General features: G+C 40.8%; 1 protein-coding gene across 48 annotated transcripts in view; it reads left to right on the top strand.

Annotated features, from left to right (window-relative positions):
• Positions 1 to 19,741, top strand: part of SORBS1 (sorbin and SH3 domain containing 1) — a 247,795-nt gene that overhangs the window by 119,633 nt on the left and 108,421 nt on the right. For 11 of the 48 annotated variants that reach the window (XM_065068428.1, XM_065068443.1, XM_065068461.1 and 8 more), the window contains exon 1: positions 12,638 to 12,774. The exons of the other annotated variants lie outside the window; for them this stretch is intronic. The gene's annotated coding sequence lies outside the window, so the exon portion shown is untranslated. Of the gene's footprint in view, positions 1 to 12,637; positions 12,775 to 19,741 lie in introns of those variants that run through there. 48 annotated transcript variants of the gene reach the window in all.

The raw sequence follows: 19,741 nt of genomic DNA, 5'->3' as shown, positions 1-19,741 counted from the left end.
TTCCCTGACCCTGTGTGAACTCCCCAATGCTTTTCTCCCTCCACAGACCCCTCTTTTCAGTGTGGAAGAAAGAACTGAGAATGAGTCAGAATTAGTTTACACAAAGTTTTCCCAAGTAATTCTCTGCCACCCATGGGTTTTCCTGGAAGAGTGGCATACAATAGGCCTTTGTCTCCAAATGGATTTATTTATTATTTTTGAATCTAAATGCCTAGCTTGACCCCAGTCTTAAAGGGCTTTTTTAGTCCCTGAGGCTTAGCAGTTCATCCCTGAAATCTTTTGAAGATGTGACTCTTCTGTGAATATACAAGGTATCATAAATCTGTTGAATTCAAATTATTCTAATTATATCTGAGTTGGAACTTGTTATATTTTAAAGGAACTAGAGAGAAAGCAAAATGGCTGTGAAAGAAGTTACATGTTTCTACAGACAGATATTTTGTGATTTAGATCTGGATTCCTTGACAAAAGCAGTGCTTGTGGGGGGCATACTCTCAGGAACAGGTTTGAGGTTCCTGCAGGCTGTGAGCTCTGAATTGGTTACGTAAGATTAGTTACTCAGTTAACTATTCTTTTGGTTATTTGTTTGAGTGCCTGAAACAGTGTTCTTTAGAGGTAAAATAAAACAACAAGGAGATCTCCCTGTTCTCCTCTTTGCTTTGAATTAGCTTGTGATAAGCACAAAGACATTGTACCACTTGTCCAGCTGGTGATACAATGCTTGTTTTAATTTGAAAATAATGTTCCTCAAATAATGAGGACTTCAGCAAGAGGTTTACATTCTTCTGCTTAAAAGTGGGGTTTTTTTGGCTGGTCTCCGATCAGGTAGAATAAGAATGTGGTTTTAGCTTAGGCTGTTTAAAGGTCACCTCTCCATTTCAGTTTGATTCTACTAAGTAGTTTGGTCCTGTGAAACACAGCTTTTGTGTGAAAATCCTCTCACATGTGAGCTCTGATATTTAATGAGCTGAAAGGTTTATGAAAATGATTCTCTCTTCAGAGGAACTGTTCCTGACACAGTTACAGTGGGCAGAGAGCTGCAGCCAGGTTTTGGCGTTGTTGTGGGTTTTTGTTTGTTTTCTTTTTCGTTTTGTTTCAGTTTCTTGTTTTTCCTCAAGAGCTGAACACTTGCAACTAAGTGGGAATTTCTGTAACGGGTTCAGCTTCCAGTCATATGGGGACAGATTTTCTAAAGTGTTTCTGTTCTGATCTTTCTGGAAGTTTTTATCCCTAACTTGTTTGCACAAAGTAGTTTGCCCCTCCTTGCCCCCCGCTTTGGAACTGTAATTCTTCTGACTTGATACACAGTGTACACCTTTCCTCCCAGACAGATATTCATTTACATCAAATCTGAACTCTGGGAGTTGTGTTGGTTGCAGGTAAATACATTTTGACTGGTGCTGAAATCTTGTAATGCACAATCCTGAAAATAAGCGAAAGAGAGTTATTAGCTCATCTGCTTTACTGCTGTGCTGATATAGCTGTGTTCCCTGCAATATATTTTTGTGCTTCGTGGTCCAGTCTACTTTTAAATGACTGAAGAGGTGGAATATTTTTATACCACTGGAAAAACTGTATAAAGTCCAATAGATTTCACTGTTACAGGAGTTTTTCCTATTAATGTTGTCTTTTGCTTAATTTTAGACTTGCTTCCCTTGGATATAGCTCCTTTCCTAATGCACACTAACAATTGTGAAAACCTTTTCAGTTCATCACTTGGTCAAATCTCTTTCATGCATAAAATATTAAGAGTGCTGTTAATGAAACTCTATGAAAATTAATAGGAAAGAGATCCTGACCCTAGGATGCAGGGCTGGAGGGGGATGGCTGGGTGGCTCCATCCCACACTCCTTGTTCCAGAGCCCCTGTGAACTTGCCGCAACAGTGATTCTTTATATCCCTGGATTTCATGTCAACAGTGCACAAATTGTTGAAATTACAGGATAACACTTGTCATCACCAGCTTCACCATTAGGAGCAACCTGATATAGAGAGAGCAAATCCCAAAGATTTCTGTTTGTACAGGTTGTGGAAATTTCTGATGTGGTTTGGTTTGTCTCCATGAGCACTAACCTGAGGCCAGGTGACATGACGGGCTGACTCTCCTGCTGCCCTGTTCGATTTTCTCTATTAGCATCACTATATTTTACTCATTGGCCCTGAGGCCAAGACACTATATGTTCCCTGTTTGCTTGAGCATTCATTGCTTGTGTGGTGTCAGTGGTGAATCACTCAGCTCCTATTTGGTCCCTAAAATAAAAACTATCCATCCGATCTGCCACTGAGGGTTTCTTTTTCACGATGAGATCTATCACAGGACACAGTACACTCAAACCCAGAGAAAAACCATGGCAGGAGCGGTGTGAAAAATGGACAGGACCATTCCTGTCTCTGCAACCAATATTAAAGAGAAAGCCGAGATTTGACATATTTGCTTAAGATGGCATTAACATGGAGTTCAGGAGGGAGATAATATAAAGGAGATAAGGCACAACGGTTGTATCTGAGCATAGCCACGTGTTCACAGTGCTCAGGTCCCAAACTCTATCCTGATTCAAACATGGAAAGAGTAGACAGGGCCATTTCCAGTGCTACAGTGTTTTGTTAGACCACTTCAACTGTTGCATCCTTCAGCTTTGAAACTGCACTGTCACCAAACAGCTGCATTTCTTTTAATTCCAGAAGCTTCTGACAGTCAGCAAGGATTATATCCAAACAGTTTCAGTGGGTATTAGCGCACAGCTTGTTCCAGCAAATGCATTATTATCTATTAAACATTTATACAGCAGCATAAAGTGAGACAAGGATTCACAAACATAAATAAGACCTGTTCTTAGCACTATAGAGCCTCCAGTCTAAATCATGCCTAGATGATGACATACAGCACAGCTGCTTGTAGGAGGAAGGGTGAGAAATGTTTGAAGGAAAAGTGATTTCTGAGAAGATGGTGATTGGAGAAGGGGGTTTGCAGGTCTGGGAAATAACAAATCAGAAGGTGTAAGAAGAGCAAAAATAGGAATTGAAGCAATATAACAAGTTTAGGAGGTAGCAAAGAATGGCAAATAAATTGTTAGCTATGAGATAAGCTTGAGCATTAAATGGCCAGGAAGGGATAGGAGAATTCTCTCTTTCCACTGTCTAACATTGAAGCTGAGATGGGTTCAGTATCCAGATCTAATTGAAAGCATCTTGCTTATTTTGAGGATGGGACACTTTGGGTGGCTTTTTACCAACATTCCCTGCATACCAGCAGAATGGAATGAAGTCTGCGAAAGCCTCTGTCTTGAAAAGCAGTGATAGTTTATTTGGTCTGCCATGATCAAAATGCAAGTGTTCCTTCACTACCTATTGGTCTTCAGAGCTCTGCACTTGCCACCTCCATGCTCCACCTGGAAACCTTCTTTTATTGATTTGTTGCTTCCAGAGATGGATTTCTTTTCTCTGGGTTAATACTGAAATACTGAGGCTTCTCAGTTTTCTATTTTCCTTCACCCCCTCCCCGCCCAACAATAGCAAGGAATTGAAAACCAAAGGTGGTACAGAAGGTTTTATCTGTTGCCTGGAATGTGTCCTTAATACAGGACCTGCAGGAAACCCTGCGTAATGAGCTTTCAACCAAATGGAATCTCAGTAGATCTAGAAGTCTAGCAGACAGTATAAGAAGAGAGAAATAATTATACTATCTGGGACTGGCTCTAAGCAAAGCTGTCTAGGGCACTAGATTGCTCGTAAAAAAAAAAAAAAAATGAAAAAAATTTAAAAAAGCCAGATCCTCTCTGATCTGGAAGATGAAAACTGTCTGAGAGAATGAGTGCTTGAAACAGAGAGGTAATTGATGTTGAGAAAGGAGTGGCACCTTCCAGCAGCATCAGTTGCTAGTTTTCCTCCTTGCTTTCTGTTGGCAGTACTAGAACAGCAGGGCTCCGCAGCAGCTTTGACAAAGCCAGATCCATCATTCAGACGCATTCAATCTTGTCCAGTTTTGCTGGGAAGCTTTTAGCCTATTAAAACTAGTGACTGCAAGTTCTTGGTAAAAATTATTTCATGGCAGTGCTACAAAATTATGTTGATTTCTGCCAGTTTTGTTTGTGGTGCCTTGACATTTCGCCTGAGATGTGGGTATAGTGCAAGTATGGAGAAAGGCAATTACCACTCAGAGTATACAACCTTGATATATATTTTTGAAACACTAGAAGATGAAGTGACTCAGCTCAGGTCCTGGAGGGAGACTCTGGGTAAGGCTGGAAATGAAATCAAAGTCTCTGCCCAGGGCTTTTCTGTGCCAGCGCACCCATTTTATCCCTGCAACAAGTCAGCATGTGGCATTTGGAGAGAAAAATTTTTCTTTGCCCGGCACCGCACTTAATGTTCTCAGACCATTATGCTTCTCTTTGCTTTCCTTACCCCCACACTCATTTTTAATATACAGATATCAGAGGAGTTACTAAACATTTGGCTGAATGCAGCAATTTTTATCGGAGTACTCGCGGAATGTGGGAAATCACATGCTGTAGTGCTACTTGCACAGAGACAGCAAGTTCAGGAGTAATGCCATCAGGAAAGGGACGTCCTGTCACCAGCTTTTGTTCTCTGACACAGTTGCCAGCGAAGCGAGGGGGCCAGTCGCACTGTCCGTCCTCTCTGCCGACTCTGGCAGCTCTAGCCCCTTTGTGAGTGGTTCTGCAGTGTGACAAGTGCCACGGCTGTGGGACTCAGAGACAGCTCAGCCACTGCGTATCCCCTGCTCGGGACTGAGACTGGAGTGAGGGCTTTAAAGAATGAAGTCTCCGTCGACAAGTGCTTTGTGGACTCTCTCTGTGTAAGCTTCCATCAAGAGGGCTTTGACCCTGGTTTGGACAAAATCTGCATGACCTTAGTTTCTAGATTCAGGTTTCTGGGTGCTTGGGGTTCTTCTGCTGATCTGATCTGTTGGCAGCTGCCAGCACTTCACAGCCTTACGGCCACCGCTCCTTGGGGCAGGGCTGGCTGACTACCCTGCGGGGTGCAGTTACGTGCTCCTTTTGTAGACTGATGACAGTGTTCAGGACTTGGCCTAAAGTGAGTAGTCCTGCTCAGAGAAACACAATATTGCACAGGAAGGGACAGAAGTGCTGCATCTGTCCCTCTCCCAAGACCTGTCTCCACATATGAGTGGGCAGAAGTTGTAATGCGCTAAAATCGAGGTTGCAGCACCAATCCAGCTGGAGCATGTTCCTTTAGGTTTGATCTACAATTAACATAAGCTTGTGAAACTGGTTTGAGTTGGCCTGATATTGAAATGAATTTTGGAAATGTGAAGCAGAGAAAAGGTAATCTGTATAAAAGTCTATTGCCACTGCAGGCACTGGTGCCAACGAAAGACAGCTGGAGTGAGGGAAATGTCATGCAGAAGGGGGATGGGACCTGTGAAGTATCTATAAACTTAAGTTTTATATCTGTAAATGAGACTTTAGTAGCAGCTAGAAAACAGGGGGTGAGGTGGAAGGGAAAGTGGCAAATGATGCAGATACTAATCCTGCTTATCAAAATATTTCCAATAAATAAAATTTCATCCCTGGAAGAAAAACAAAAGATACCATAGCCAAAGTTGATAGTCTGAAGGTGAAATGGGAACCAAAGGCGGTACCAAGGTTAAACCTTCCTTTTCTCTCCCCTCCATGTATTATCAAGGGGAAAAGGTAGAGACTGCTGGTTTTTGCCTGCCCTAGAAGCAAGCCGGGCGGGTTGATTAGGGGGTGCTTGCACTATTTTAGGATTGGATCAGAAAGATCATGGAAATAAATTGTTACTTGCATTGGAACAAGTGGGGGCAGGGAAGAAAATAAAGGGTGAAACACATGGGAAACATCTGCTCCAAGGAGGTATTTTAGAAATAAGCTTCAGCAAGATGGAAGGAGAAGCAGCTGTGCAGGGGACCACCAGGGCTGCAGTGAGAAGCAGGAGAGGAGGCAGAGCTAGGAAAAGGCTTCAGCCAGATCCGAGGAGGAAGCACAGTGAGGACCCAGACTGCATCTTTGTGACTGAGACACCTCTTGAGTCTAGATTGAAAGGGAAAATTTGGAGTGTCTGGGAATAGTACACTACCTTTAATTGAGACCCAGCTCAGGCAAAAGAGTAGGGCACTTTGGGCTTGTGCTGAAGTCAGGGTAGGTGGTAAACATACAGAATGAGTTACCAGAAATGGTGAGTCCTTCATGGAGGAGAAATATCGCACTAATCAGGACGGAAATGAGCTGTCAGGAGAACATTAAGCCAGCCAAATAGGGAAAGTGCTAGGTTAGGGCTTCCAGACTCTGCTTCTTACTGTGCCACGGGTTCTTTAGGTGACCTTGAGCAGAGCACTTAAGAGTGCATTCAGGTGTTTTGTTCCAGGTCTTCAGAGGTGCCAGGTATATTGCTCCAGAAACACGGACAATCATATTTGTTCCCAAATATCTGGTTTACCTGAACCTTACTTGTTCTCTTGGCTTTTACTTTGTTACACTGAACTGTAAAAGATTTCAGTTGAAGTTCGTCGGTGGAGCTGTGGTTTCATGACTGGTGCAAACCGATCCAGGTGCTGGCTTCCACTGAAAGAATATGCCCCACTCTACCCCAGCTTCACCCTTACCTTGTGTTAGTGTTGATAGGAAATGGTCAGGTAAATCAGGAACTGATTCAGCTAAAAACTTACCCAGCAAAGACAAAATGGTTCCTCTATGACCTGGGGAAGCTGCTTTGTGTCTTCTTAAATAGGAGAGACACCCAGCTGCAGCTTTCCCAGAATTGCTGGTTGGTTTCTTGTATGTGACCCTGTGGCTTCTGGTACTTATAAAGGCTTTTGGATGAGTAAATCAGTGATCTGATCAACTGTGGCGTCTCCCAGGCCCTTTTTTCTGGTAAGTAAATTTTCTTTCCCCTTCATTGCTGAAATTAAACTGTCCTTGTTGCTCTGGTTGTCTGAGTTCATATCTTTTCCATGTTGCTCGTGGAAGACTTATCCAAAGCCCATTGAAAGCAATAATAGGATTCATGTTACTGATAGCAGACTTTGGATCAGGAATAAATTCAGTTATTTTGCCTGGGGGTTATATGGTTTGTACTCCATAGCTCAGTTTCTTTATCCCATAATGTACCACTAAAGACAAATTGTAATAAAATTCATCCTATGTATCCAATTGTCTCTGTTAGCCTTTGAATTTATCGGAAGTCCTTACTATACTTAGAGGCCACAATTGCCCTAGAATTGATCTAATCCCTGTTTTCATAAGACCTTTTTCTGGGATGAAAGCATACAGTAACTATGCTCAAACCGTTCCAGTACAACTATTTCTGTGGTTGTGCTACACTATCATTCCCATAATGGGCCGCAAGAAATTGCAGTTGTGGGATTGCTTCCTTGCAAGCTGAAAAGAACTGCCCACAGATGGGCAGAGTGATAATAATTGGGTTTTGTTCGGGACTAATATTTTTTTCCAGCCTAGGTGGGCTGGAGAGAGAAAACCAGCAAAACCTCCTATGAACCACATTAAAAGGAAGTTTTGCTTCCTTGGTGAGAAAAGCCGCTCCCAAAGCAGAATGCTTTCAGGGTGGGGGGGGAAGTCAGCTGGGAGGGAGAAACTTCATGATCTAAACAGACTGAGACTGTTGAGGTTCAGCTCGGCATCTCTGATGCTTGATCGTGTTGTCTCAGCCCACCAGATTTCTGAGTTAGGCCAATCTCAGCTTGGTTCTGTAAAGTGTGTGCATTTTTTTAATGAATCCTGAGAAATTTGAGTCTTCTTTGCTCAGGGTGGCTATTAAAATATCCCATGGGACTTGCATGTAAGCATGGCAGTTGGTGTTGATCTCAGTCAAAATGAAACTTATCTTCCATGGTAATGAAAAATGCTGGGCATGGGCGACTTGCTGGTCTCTGTTGAGAAAGTGCTTATTTTTTTTTTTAAAGATAGCACTTCTGAGGGATTTATTAGTATGTGTGAGGCTGAGAGTGGGAATTAAGAGCTTATCCAAAAGTACTGCGCTTAAAATCTAGGGTTGTGTTTGTTTTCTGAGGCCCGCTGATTTGCTTGCTGATGCTAGTTAAAGAGCTATAGCCCTTTATGATCTTTTGGGGTTTTGCAATGAGATATCAGGCAGGGTAGATGTTGTTGTCCACCAGCAGCTTATCAATGATCTTTGTTAAAACACAAAGCAGTTTTTCAAGGTAGCCTGTAGAAATGCTCTGAAAAAGTCAAATGTGGCAGAATTTGGGAAAGGTCCCATGAACCCCCTGATTATGTCATAGAAACAATGGTCTAAAGCCAAAGTTAACAATCTGGGTGTTAATAAAGTCACTGGGAATTTTCCCAAGATAGTAGCATCACTAGTAATACAGTGCATGCCATTCCAGAACCAAAAGCTGAAAGGTCATTGTTTTGATTAATTTAGCCATCCAGCCCATTTCTATTGCAACTTCCCTCTCCCTCTCCGTATTTAATTTGAAATAATTATGAATGTTTCCAGAAAGAAACAATTGCTGATGAAAATTGTAAACCAAAATGTGACCAAAAAAATCTAAAGTTTTAAGGAGTTTTAATGGCAGCATTAACTGCATTATGTTTTCAGAATGGGACAAAAATTGTTTCACTTTTCAGCTTTGAAATCCCTTACTTTCCTTGGAAAAAATGTTCTTTCATTCTCTCTGTTTCGCCTTCCCTAACCCAAATATCCTTTGTTCTCCTTTCCTTTTAATCTCTTTATTCCATCCAATGGAAAAGAGAGTAAAGAAGAAACAGAACTGGGAGAAACTCACTGATATGCCAAACCTGATTTATTACCTTTTTTTTTCTTTTTTAATGAGACAAGATGTAAACTCTGAGGAACCGCACATATAATCTTGTTGGAGTGCAGTTGATGCAATATTGTTATGCTGTTTCAGCTCATAATGCAGGTGTGACTCTCATCAGCTGGGCATGCTGAAGGCTTTCTGGTTGCACCTTCAAACATTGTAGTGACTTTCCTGACCTGTGAAAACACTTGTGTTTGAAGGGTTTGTGCTGAGGCACTTGTTCAGAGGAAAACATTATTTACTGAACCACCATCTTCCTCTGTAACACCTAAGGGACTTCCTATCCAGCTATTGAATTGTCACAAGTCTGCTTACTTTGGGAGGTTTTGATGGAGTTGCTGTACAAAGAAGAATGCCTGTGGACACAGAAGCATCCCAGAACATGTCCCATCAGTGTATTGATTTCTCATTCATCTGCTGAATAGAGTATCTGATTGTACCTCAGCTGTTGTTTCAATAGCCGGCATTCCACTGTGCTGCACCTACATGAGTTACTCCATCAGTAATTTCCTTCATGTCTTCTGACATAAGAGGGGTACTTGCAACTAAGTGAAGATAATGAGGTTTTTCTCTAAGCCCCTCTGATTCCTATTGATTTACCATGCAACTTGGAATTAAAAGAGGGAAATAAGGGGCGGGAAAGAAAGATCCTCATCAGTTTTAGTCAAGCCTTGAAAAAAAGGGGAGGTAAGACTCCATCTAGGAAAGGCAAATTGTCCCAAAGTTATTTTTAATTCTGCTGGTTCTCTATCAGTAGGTACATGGTAAAGTGAAAGAAAGGATGGACCTGTCAGGAAAGAGTGGTGAAGTATACTTTGGATCACGGTTTTCTACCGTGAATGGGTCAAAGATCAGGTTCTGAAGATTATTGATTAGGGCCTGTCCAGGGGGAAAGAGAACATCTGTTCTTGTTCTGTCATCCTCTGCCCTGCTGGGGATGGGAGGGGATGGAATGTACTCTTCAGGCTGGGTGAAGTGAGAGAGGGGACGGGTGAGAACCAATGTCTTGTTTACAGTTCTCTCTTCTCCATTTCTCAGTGTGCTAGCACTGAAATGCTGTTTCAGCATTGGTGTGAAGCCTTGCACAGGAAACATGCGTTTTCTTAGGTAGACCAAAAAGTCTGTGATTTGCTAGCATGGTGATGAGGCTTCTTATACAAGCATGAGGTCATGACCAGCCCAGGATTTAGAAACCAACTTTCTCTTTGTGAGGCTCTTCTGTAATTTAAAGGAACTATCTGGCAAAGATGGCATCAGAGCTCTCTTTTTAATATGAAGAAAAATTCTGACAAGGAGAACAGTACCAGACCTTAACCTGGATTATTTAGACAAGAAGTAACCAAAAATAGGCAGCATCTGTGTGCTGTGATGTGGATGGAAAGCAGTAAATATTTATCTGTCCTTTCCTTCCCTTTGAAATATACACATAAGACTCTGCTGTTGTTCAAATAATCTGTATTTCTATACTAACCCATCTCTTTAAGGGAGACATCTATTTCCTATTGCAACCATACAGAGGCACTGAACTAAAATATTTTGCATGCCTTTGCAGGCCTCCAGGAAACATTAAACACACAAAGAAAGACAAACAGCTCTGAAACCCCTGTGTAAAATTAGGAGCAGAAAAGGGAAGCAAAGCTTGTGGCTGCTTTTCTCAGACCCGGTCTGAAAAGGACCTCTAGTCAGTTTGCCTTTTTTTTTTTTTTACATAAAAGTATCTTGTTTCTCAATATTAATGAAGACCAGCTGTTGAACCAGCAGGGCCGGTGGGCAATTATGCCTTTTGCCACACAGTGAATGCTTGGCTACTGCAAGGGTATTTTTGGAGTATGTCTCTTGTTAAAACAAAACAAAAACCACGCACCACAAACACGATTGCGCAAAGTATTTGATAGTTACTCCTCTAAGAACAGCCATTACCCCATGATTGTCTGCTTGCCATTGAAAAATGCTATTTGACAAAATATAAAAGGCGTGTATATATTTAGAATACCTTTGCTACAGTAGGATTTCTCTATCAAAATGCATTATTTTTTGTAACTGTAGGCAAAGGGAGAGGGAGCAGTAAATAGGAGTAATAATTGCTGAAATCGTTATGGAGAAACCCCTGTTCCTGAATAACTTTGCTCATGAACGTAGTTATACTGGAGTCAACAGGGAAGAGTTCCAAATGCAGGGATTTGAAAGGCAGGCCATGCAGGTCCTGCCCTTGAGAAGTATGAAGACACTTCAGGATGACTTTTAAGGGCAGTACCTGACTGTCAAATTGTGGTTACTAGTCAAAATTTCCAAAGTGCTGTGGAGCTTCGGGCCTTAATGTACACAGTTAATTTCCCATCTGTGAAATGGACCTAATTATACAGACAATATCTCATTAAGAGATATACAAATATATAAAGGGTGAGTGTCACGAGGATGGAGCCAGGCTCTTCTCGGTGACAACCAGTGATAGGACAAAGGGTAATGGGTTCAGGCTGGAACACAAGAGGTTCTGCTTAAATTTGAGAAGAAACTTCTTCTCAGTGAGGGTGACAGAGCACTGGAACAGGCTGCCCAGGGAGGTTGTGGAGTCTCCTTCTCTGCAGACATTCAGAACCCGCCTGGACACCTTCCTGTGTGACCTCATCTGGGTGTTCCTGCTCCGGCAGGGGGGTTGGACTGGATGAGCTTTTGAGGTCACTTCCAATCCCTGACATTCTGTGATTCTGTTGTGAAAATTAGGTAAATGGGAATATAAGAACAGGCACAGTTGTGGCTCAAAGATCCTTCTGATGCAGTGTGCTCTGCAGTGGTCAGTGTCCCAGGTCCAGAAGGAGGGTTAATGTAGGGGACAAATCCAAATTGCTACTTCACCTGGGATATCTGCGCCTTCTAGTAATTTGTGGCTAATCACTTCCCATGCTATTAGTTTTATTTTTGGCTTGTTCTGTCTCTTTTTTTGGATTTCATTTCCTGGGCTTGCTCTCACAGTGGACTTCCACAAGATCCTGGGACAATGAGTTTTGCAATCCCATTATGCATGATGTGAAAAAGTTCTTTCTTTTGTTTGCTGTAAAACTTCTGCCTAAAGATTTTTATGGTACCCCTTAGTTCTCGTGTTACCAAAATGAATGAGCCAAAGTTCCTAGATTAGCATTTTTGGTGCCTTTCAAGATTTAATGGAGCTTTCTCATCTTCCCTCTGCCAACGCTTTCTGAGGCTGAAGAATCCTCACTTATTCAGTGTCTCCTTGTCAAGAAACAGTTGAGGAGCTTTCATTGTTCTTACCACCCTCCTCTGTTCCTTATCTAGTTTTAACTTTGAGGTGGTAATCTGTAAGAGGCATGCTATCAATTCGAAATGTTGCTATTTGTGAGCTAGTACTTGTTTGCTTGGAACTTCTTGTTGGGCAGTCATTTGAGATGAATTATTACATTACGTGTAGACTTAAGTGTTGTAAAGCACACACGTACTAGTCCTTGCAGGGAGGAGAGGGAAGATATTTTAGGGATCTGTTTTCCCCTAGTAAGATGTAATGATGTTGAAAACAGAGAGACGACTATCCAGTATGTTATACTTATTTCTGAGCTGAATTAGAGCCAGTTTCTTGAAGTGCAATGCAGGGGAAGAACGAAATTCAGAAGAAAAATTGTTTTTCTTACATGAGATTCCAGTACTAAACCATTTTACACCTAAGAAACTTAATCAAAAACTGCCTGGACATCCTCTTCCTTTTTACAACAGCTGTTTCCACTCTGTATTTTAATGAGTGGGCTGAGCTAAAACCTTTGGGGAAGGGCTTTCCCCTCCCTTCCCCCTCCTTGGCATCCCTACGTAAAAGGCTGCACTACACTATCACGCTCCGCGCTTCTGTTGAATGAGCAAATGTGTATGGCTACATCATGTTCTCAGCTGATTAAGCTCTTTAATGTAAGCTTTTGAAAATTGCCCTGGATATTCAACTGATGTGATTTTGGCTGCGAGAAGTAAGTATTTAAAACCCTGGACAATTTAAGACCTTTCCAATATTTTCTAGATTTTCTGCTATAAATAACTTATGGTGTATCTGTTGGTTTTGGAGGTAAATTCTGTTTGAATGACTTCATTTTACATTTCCTGTTAACTGTTTATATCTCTTCTGTATGATTTATGAATTCCCTAAATTTGCATTCTGGGATTCTTGAAGGAAAGTGACTCAAATGGTGTTGTGTATGATGTGTAGTGGAAAGTATCAATTCCCTTTTATGTATAACAAAATGGGACTGACTTATCACTACAGATGTTGTTTCCAAAGCACTTTTGGAGTCCCCCATTTCTTGATTTATCTCTGCCTGCTGACTTTTTTTTTAAATCCTGCTTGTATAGTTTTATTTGGTGTCTAATCAGTCCCTCTTATGCATGCTGAGAACATCTGCTTTGCAAGTTTCTGTCTTCCTTCACAGCAATACAATAATTTCTCTGTCTTTCATATGCTTTCTCATACAAAGCAGAACTGAGAAAATGGTGAAAGCAGTGGCACTTTTTTGTTTTTTTTCCTTCTGGTTTTCCTTCGGCACAAGATTACATTCACTGAACTCAGCAAATAGCAGAATTCCCTCTGGAGTGCTGGGAAGCAGCCCAAACTCACTGTAGTTGCATTTTGCTGGACTATTCTTGTAGCAGGGTTTTCTTTTTTCCTCTCTCTCTTTTATGGTCTGCTGAAATTCTTTCTGTTGTAACTGCGTTCCTGATTGATTCCATTCTTAGACAGGCATCTCTTGCCTGTTAAATTCCCCAAATGAACAGCCTGAAACAAAGGTGTCTCATTTTTGCCATGTGTCGAACAGTGAATTCAAGTTGAGAAATTTTTTACTAAAACTGGGAGTAAGATGGGCTCAACTTCAAGCCTTCTTCATAACTTCACTATTTGTAGCTGAAATTATTGTCTTAATTTAACAGAAAATTGAGGCTGACGTTGAGCCTTAAAAACTTAAAGTTTGGGTTTGGTTCTAGGTTTCTCTGCTGCAGCTGGAACCATTTAGGGCCAGACTCAAACCTGATGATTTGATTCAATAATTAGTAGCACAGTTAAAACATTTTAAGTGAGACCTTGAGTTAGGTCTGTCGTGGTTATGCTGGCATAAATATGGTAGAATTCCTTTAATTTTAAACTGATTGGAAAAGAACTACGGTCTTATACACACCTAGCACCTTGGGAGTAGGATTTAACTGGAACTTGAAGTAATGCTGCGGTAAAAATACTGAAATGGTCAAACCAGATGATTTCAGCAACTGCATCACCTGTATTTATCTGTATAGAAGGCATATGCTGAATTAAAGATCTGCTGAAAGCTTTATTAGGAAAGAGTCACATCTATCACACAGAGCGTGTCTGTTTTACCCCAATTAATCCACGGAAGTGATGTCTTTGTCTCTTATTTTTGATTGTAAGTTCTGATAATATTTGAATGAAGGGAAGCGGAAATTTATGTGTCAATGTCCCCTACTAGGCAAGCCGCAGTAGTGGTTAGCACATGAATATGTTTTACTGTAACTTTCTAAATTGTTTTTCGATTCCGTTAAAATCTGCTAGTTCTGTATGTGGTGGACTCTCCAGAGCACATAACTCAGGGGTGTCCTGTCCTGCAAGAAACCCCATCCAGCCCATGACTTGATTAGTTTCTGAATTCCCATAGTTGCATGTTCTGAGCTCCCAAGACTTATAAGACCTACTTAGTTTTCACAGAGAATAAATGCTAAAGCCTTTCATTTCACCAGGTTATGGGAAGCTTTCGGCACTCAAATCTTGCTAACCTGTTTTGCAGCTCACTCTGAGATTCCTCTTCAGAGTCTTCTGCCTCACTCAGTGTGACAAAATCATTTTCAACTCTGCTGATTCTGATGGTGGAGTGAAAAAAAAATGTTGGAGAAAAGTGGATAACAACAGATTTGGGTCCTCAGTAATGACTAAGGGAGAGCAGTTAAAATGTGAGAAGATTTGCAGGGAGTATTGTTAATTTCTTTTTTTTGCATGACATATGAGTGATTCTTTAAAGGTTATATATATGAAATGAATGTATTTTATGAAGAATAGGGTACTAATTATGTGTGATGATATACTTTCTTGTGGTTAGTATGCATAGAAGTGCTGAAGTAATTAAAAGGTATAGGTGGATTTTTCTTTCAGTGTACTCAGTATTCTTGTTACTCCAAATTTATGCATGTTGTGAATCAGGGAATGGTTGGGAAAGGAGGGAAGGTGGAATTTGTAGAAATAATCATTAATGATGCCATCAGAAATCAAATGGCACTAGGAACCACTTTGGACCTCTTGTTCTTTGCTTTTTTTATCCCCATTTTTTTTGTGGTTGGGTGGATGATGGAGATCTGTGTGGCTGTGAGTGCTGGCACGCATCAAGTTCTATGATAAGGAACATAACTTGGATTTACAGCAACTGAACTGAGATGTCGAGTAACTGCATTTGAAATCAGTTTTTCTGTATTGATGCAGCAGTAAGTGAAGTGTCTGCTCTTGAGAAATGCTGCTGTGGTTCAGTTGGTGGAAATGCTAGCTGCAATATTCCAGGAGCATACAGCAAATAAATGCCGATCTGGTTGTTTTGAGGTGGACAGACTGAGTGCTTAACATGGTGATAAAAGTGCAAAGCTTTTGTGGAGTATTGATAAATTTTTCCAGTGCTTGATAAGGAGACTGGTAGTTTTAGTTCTGGGTCTTTTAAATTGGGAAAATGAGATGCTGCTCTGTAGTGCATTGATTGCAGAAGGCTCAGTATAAAGCTCAGATTTCCTGAATCCTGGTTCCTCAATGAGCTCTTTGAGAATCTGAGTCCTGCTGAATTATCTTGAGGGAGGAAACTTACACTGAATTGTGATTACTTAGCAACACTCTGAATGGGAACATTCTAAAAGATTTGAAAGATGTAATCAGAAAATCTGTTTTTCATAAAGGCAAATCTGGTTGATGTGTGTATAACATCTTCTAAAAATACAGAGGGGGAGAAACGTATCCATTACTTCTATTTGCATCTTACAATACCACCAGGAGCAGGATATTGTCCATGGTAAATCCCATGTGCTTATGGGCCATGTCTTATCATTGTGTAAGCTTCCACACAACATTTCCTGTATCCTGGATCTTTCTACAAAGTTGTGTGTGGTGGTGTTCTGTTTTGTTTTTCTTCCCCTCCTTTCTCCTGAAATGTCTGTTTCTTACAGGGGGGAGGAAGGCTGCTGGAATGTTCTCCCCAATAAGTCAGGTGCTTTAAGAGGAAATTGTAACTTTGTCGTATTAGAGCTCTTTACATGATCAGCCACTCCTAAAAATGGCAAAACGTCACTGTTTCATGCACACGGAAGGGTTGTAAATAAGAAACTATCCAAAAATACCATAGGTTTTGGCAGGGACTATCATATTTGGCAGGAAATTTGTTTGCAGATAACACACAAGACCACAAGACTACCACTTCAAATGTTGGGTCATTCGTTTTGTTTTTGTTTTTTCCAAAGGGGATCAAAAGGTTTCCCACAGTTTTAAATGTGATAATATGTATTTGAATTGTTTTTGGGGCACATTGCATGTGATTAAGTTTACAGACTTGTCTAAAACCTCAAATTGTCAGCTCCCACACACAAATGGCAACTCATCTATCACATCTTCAGTAGCAAGGGAGAGCAGGCTGTATCAGAAACATTTAAAATACTTTGCTTTCATATTTGCCAAGTTCTTTTATTCTCTGTAGGTTTTAATGACTCAGACCTCTGAAATCTCTTCCATACATGGTTAAAGTGTAACCACTGGTTGGGGGCGGAGGGGGAGGACAGAGGGAACAACTTACTGAACTGATAGAGTTTTAAACAAACTTGGGTGGTTTACTTGAAACAGCCTTTCAGTCCTAAGTCATACATATATATCCACACACACATTCACATCTCTCAGCCTTAATCATGCTGGAAGCTGGTAGAAATAAGTGTCCGCATACAGTAACTGTGGTGTGTTTGCATCCAGCAAGGGTAGCCAGCCTCCATCCTTCATCCAGGTCCATCTCCTTAGGCAAGAACCTTTTCTGGGGTCTTATTTCTACAAGATACCTTCAGCCTTTCTGCCTTTATCCATCTTTTACACAGGTGTTAATGAATTAATTTAATTAATATCACCGTGTTTTAACAGTGGACACCCACTGCAGATCTGCGTCGTTCTCCCTTTAAAATAGTTTAGCACAGACAGCACTTACTTTTGAGCAGGTTAGTTATGGATTGTCAGCAGAACTATTGAATAAAATATTTTGCACCTATTTGTTTTTTTGCGATACTCTTTATTTTAAAGTTCTCTGTGTGACTGCACCCTCTTCCAAGCAAGAAATGTATTCGGAGAGGCTGATTTGATCTAGTGCTCAGTAATGTCAGACTGACTGAGTTGTCATCCTGTCTCTGTCACAAGCCTATTGTGGCATATTGGTCAAATCATCAGCTCTTCTGGGTAGGGTTTTCAAAAGCACACAGTGCTTATGAAAATCCATTCCCATTGAAGCTGACAGAGGTTTAATTCTTATTTCCACTAAGGCTTCATTAGACTGCTTGGCAAGTTCAGGATCTTTAAAACTCAGCTTTTTGTCTTGCTGGAGCGGTATAAAGGGACCCCATGAAAATACAAATCTGCCCCTGGCAATTTTTCTGTGAACTTCAGTGGAAGCAAAATGAAACAAACAGAACAGCAATTTAAAAATTTCATTTTGTGCTTTTTCATTTCCCCATTCTTATAATAAGCCTATTAACATGCAAAAGCAAAGCTAATTTAATGTTTGCACAGCAGTTTGAAGATGTCCGGTGCTATCCAAGTGTCAACTTGTATTATTAACTTGAACTAATTGGTCTACTGATCAGTGAAAAATCTGTATACGTGTGTTTTATATCTCTGAGGAACATACCCAAATCCAAGTAATTTAGTTTTATTAAGAAAAACACTGTAATGATCATGAATGTAATAGCCACAAGTGCATTATGGACTTCTGATGTGCAGGGCTGCATCATTGTGGGAGGGTGTTTGGTCCCGTGTTAATCATGCTGGAGGTCACAAGACTGTTGATGAGAGCCAATTTCTTTCTGTCCCAACACTATGCCAATCTATTAGTTGCTCATGGCATTTTGTAACAGATCCTTGTGAAAGTTCACAAAGATATGAGGATCACTGTCCTATAAATGCCATGTGTATTTTGCAGACTGATAATGGAGCGTTTTGTTACTGCAATGATCTGCCTTTACTGCTCCTGTTGACATTCAAGAGCTCAAATTAATACCACACCCTGTAGCTCAGAATAACATTGCTTGATTTGTATTAACATGCTAACAGAAGTAAAAATAAAAATATATTTTAAGGGTGTTCTTGTTACATGAGCTGAGGTGGTTGTTAGATACATTGAGAGACCACTATAGTAAGTGCCAATTTAATAGCAACACAGATTGCCATACAAATACATGCTAACATATGCCTACAGACCCATGCTTGCAAGAAAAATCCCTGCCTATGTGAGCAACTGCCTTGCTGTTGGGGGACTTGCTCATGAAAAGGCTGTTTGTCTATGAAATTTGAAAATCAGATCCTAAATGAAGATTGGAACATGGTTATTCTATGGAAGTGGATGGTTATCTTGGGGCATAGGGGTTTCACTGTCTCTTCAAGTGAGCATGGTGCAAAAATCATCATGGTCTAAAATTTTACTTCAGGAAATATCTCGTTGCATTTTGATTCCTTAGTGCTGTCTCTGAATTTACATGATCAATAATGTACATAAATCTTTCATGGACTTAATCTGTGTTTCCTTCTCATGGTGGTATATTTTTGTCTCTGTCAACATTGGAATAAACAGGATCTGCCAGAACAGATTATTAAATACAGCTAATGATATTGACTGTTTCTGGAATGTGACCTGATTTACAATTAGAAAAGCTAACTGAAGTTTGTTAACATAGGAGCAGTAAAGCAGGTTGGAAATGAATGTATCAGCACTTTTCTGATAACTGTAGCTGGCTGAGAGGACTCTTTACCATCTCTGAAGTCCAGTGCGGCATACGTTAAGCATCTTGTGTTTAAATGCATTACACTTCACTGGCTGCAGTATTTTAGAATTGGTACAGTTTTCCAGATTCCCCAGTACTTCAAAGCGGTTGTACTCAGAGACCACCAGTGATGAATACCCATCCTTAGGACTCTGGCTGCAGCCAGGATGCAGATTTATTCTGAGAAATCTAGACCCAAAATTTGCTTTTAAGAGAGAGTGTCAGAGTAGAGAGGGCTGCAGGACTTTACTCACATTTGAACACTTGGCCTCCGTGGGACCTTTGGGAAGGTGAAAGGGTGACCATGGTGTGAAATTGCTGGTTCAGTGTTCCAGACCTACCACTTTCACCAAGGAACTGTGCCATCTGGCATTTGATTAGTTATCTTAATGCCATGGGATCCCAAATATTCTAACAAAGCCTGGTGTATATTTTAAGTACAACCTTATTTCGAGTTTGGAACTGACACCTTCAGCTGTGGTATTTGCACCAAATGTGTTTGGGTCCAAACAACATCTCTGCCAAAACACAAGCCTCAGCTTTGGAACCCACAATTTTAAGCTGACAGTATCTAACTGCATGTATGCGGTTTTGGTGGGAAAAGAAATCTGTGTGGCTGTTGAGGGACAGTTGTTCCCTTTCTTTTGTAAATGAATAAGCATCTCCATATAGCAGAAAATGTGAGCAGCCATGCAAATAGGGGCTGCTGCCTGTGTGCTGTGATCTAGATCTAGCTGGTGGCCATGATCTCAGCTGTTACCACCTGAGGCTGTATGGCAGAGGGTTTATTGCTGTGTTTGCTAGGAGGAGGTAAATCTTACTCCTCTGTGTTTAAAAAAACAAAACCAAACCAAACCACCCTTCCCCCCAGGTGTAACTGTCTAGATGCCTGCATTGGGT

Source organism: Columba livia, chromosome 6 (assembly GCF_036013475.1).
Source record: "Columba livia isolate bColLiv1 breed racing homer chromosome 6, bColLiv1.pat.W.v2, whole genome shotgun sequence".
NCBI lineage: Eukaryota > Metazoa > Chordata > Aves > Columbiformes > Columbidae > Columba > Columba livia.
Note: the sequence above shows the minus strand (reverse complement) of the source record. Positions and strands in the feature narration are given on the sequence as shown.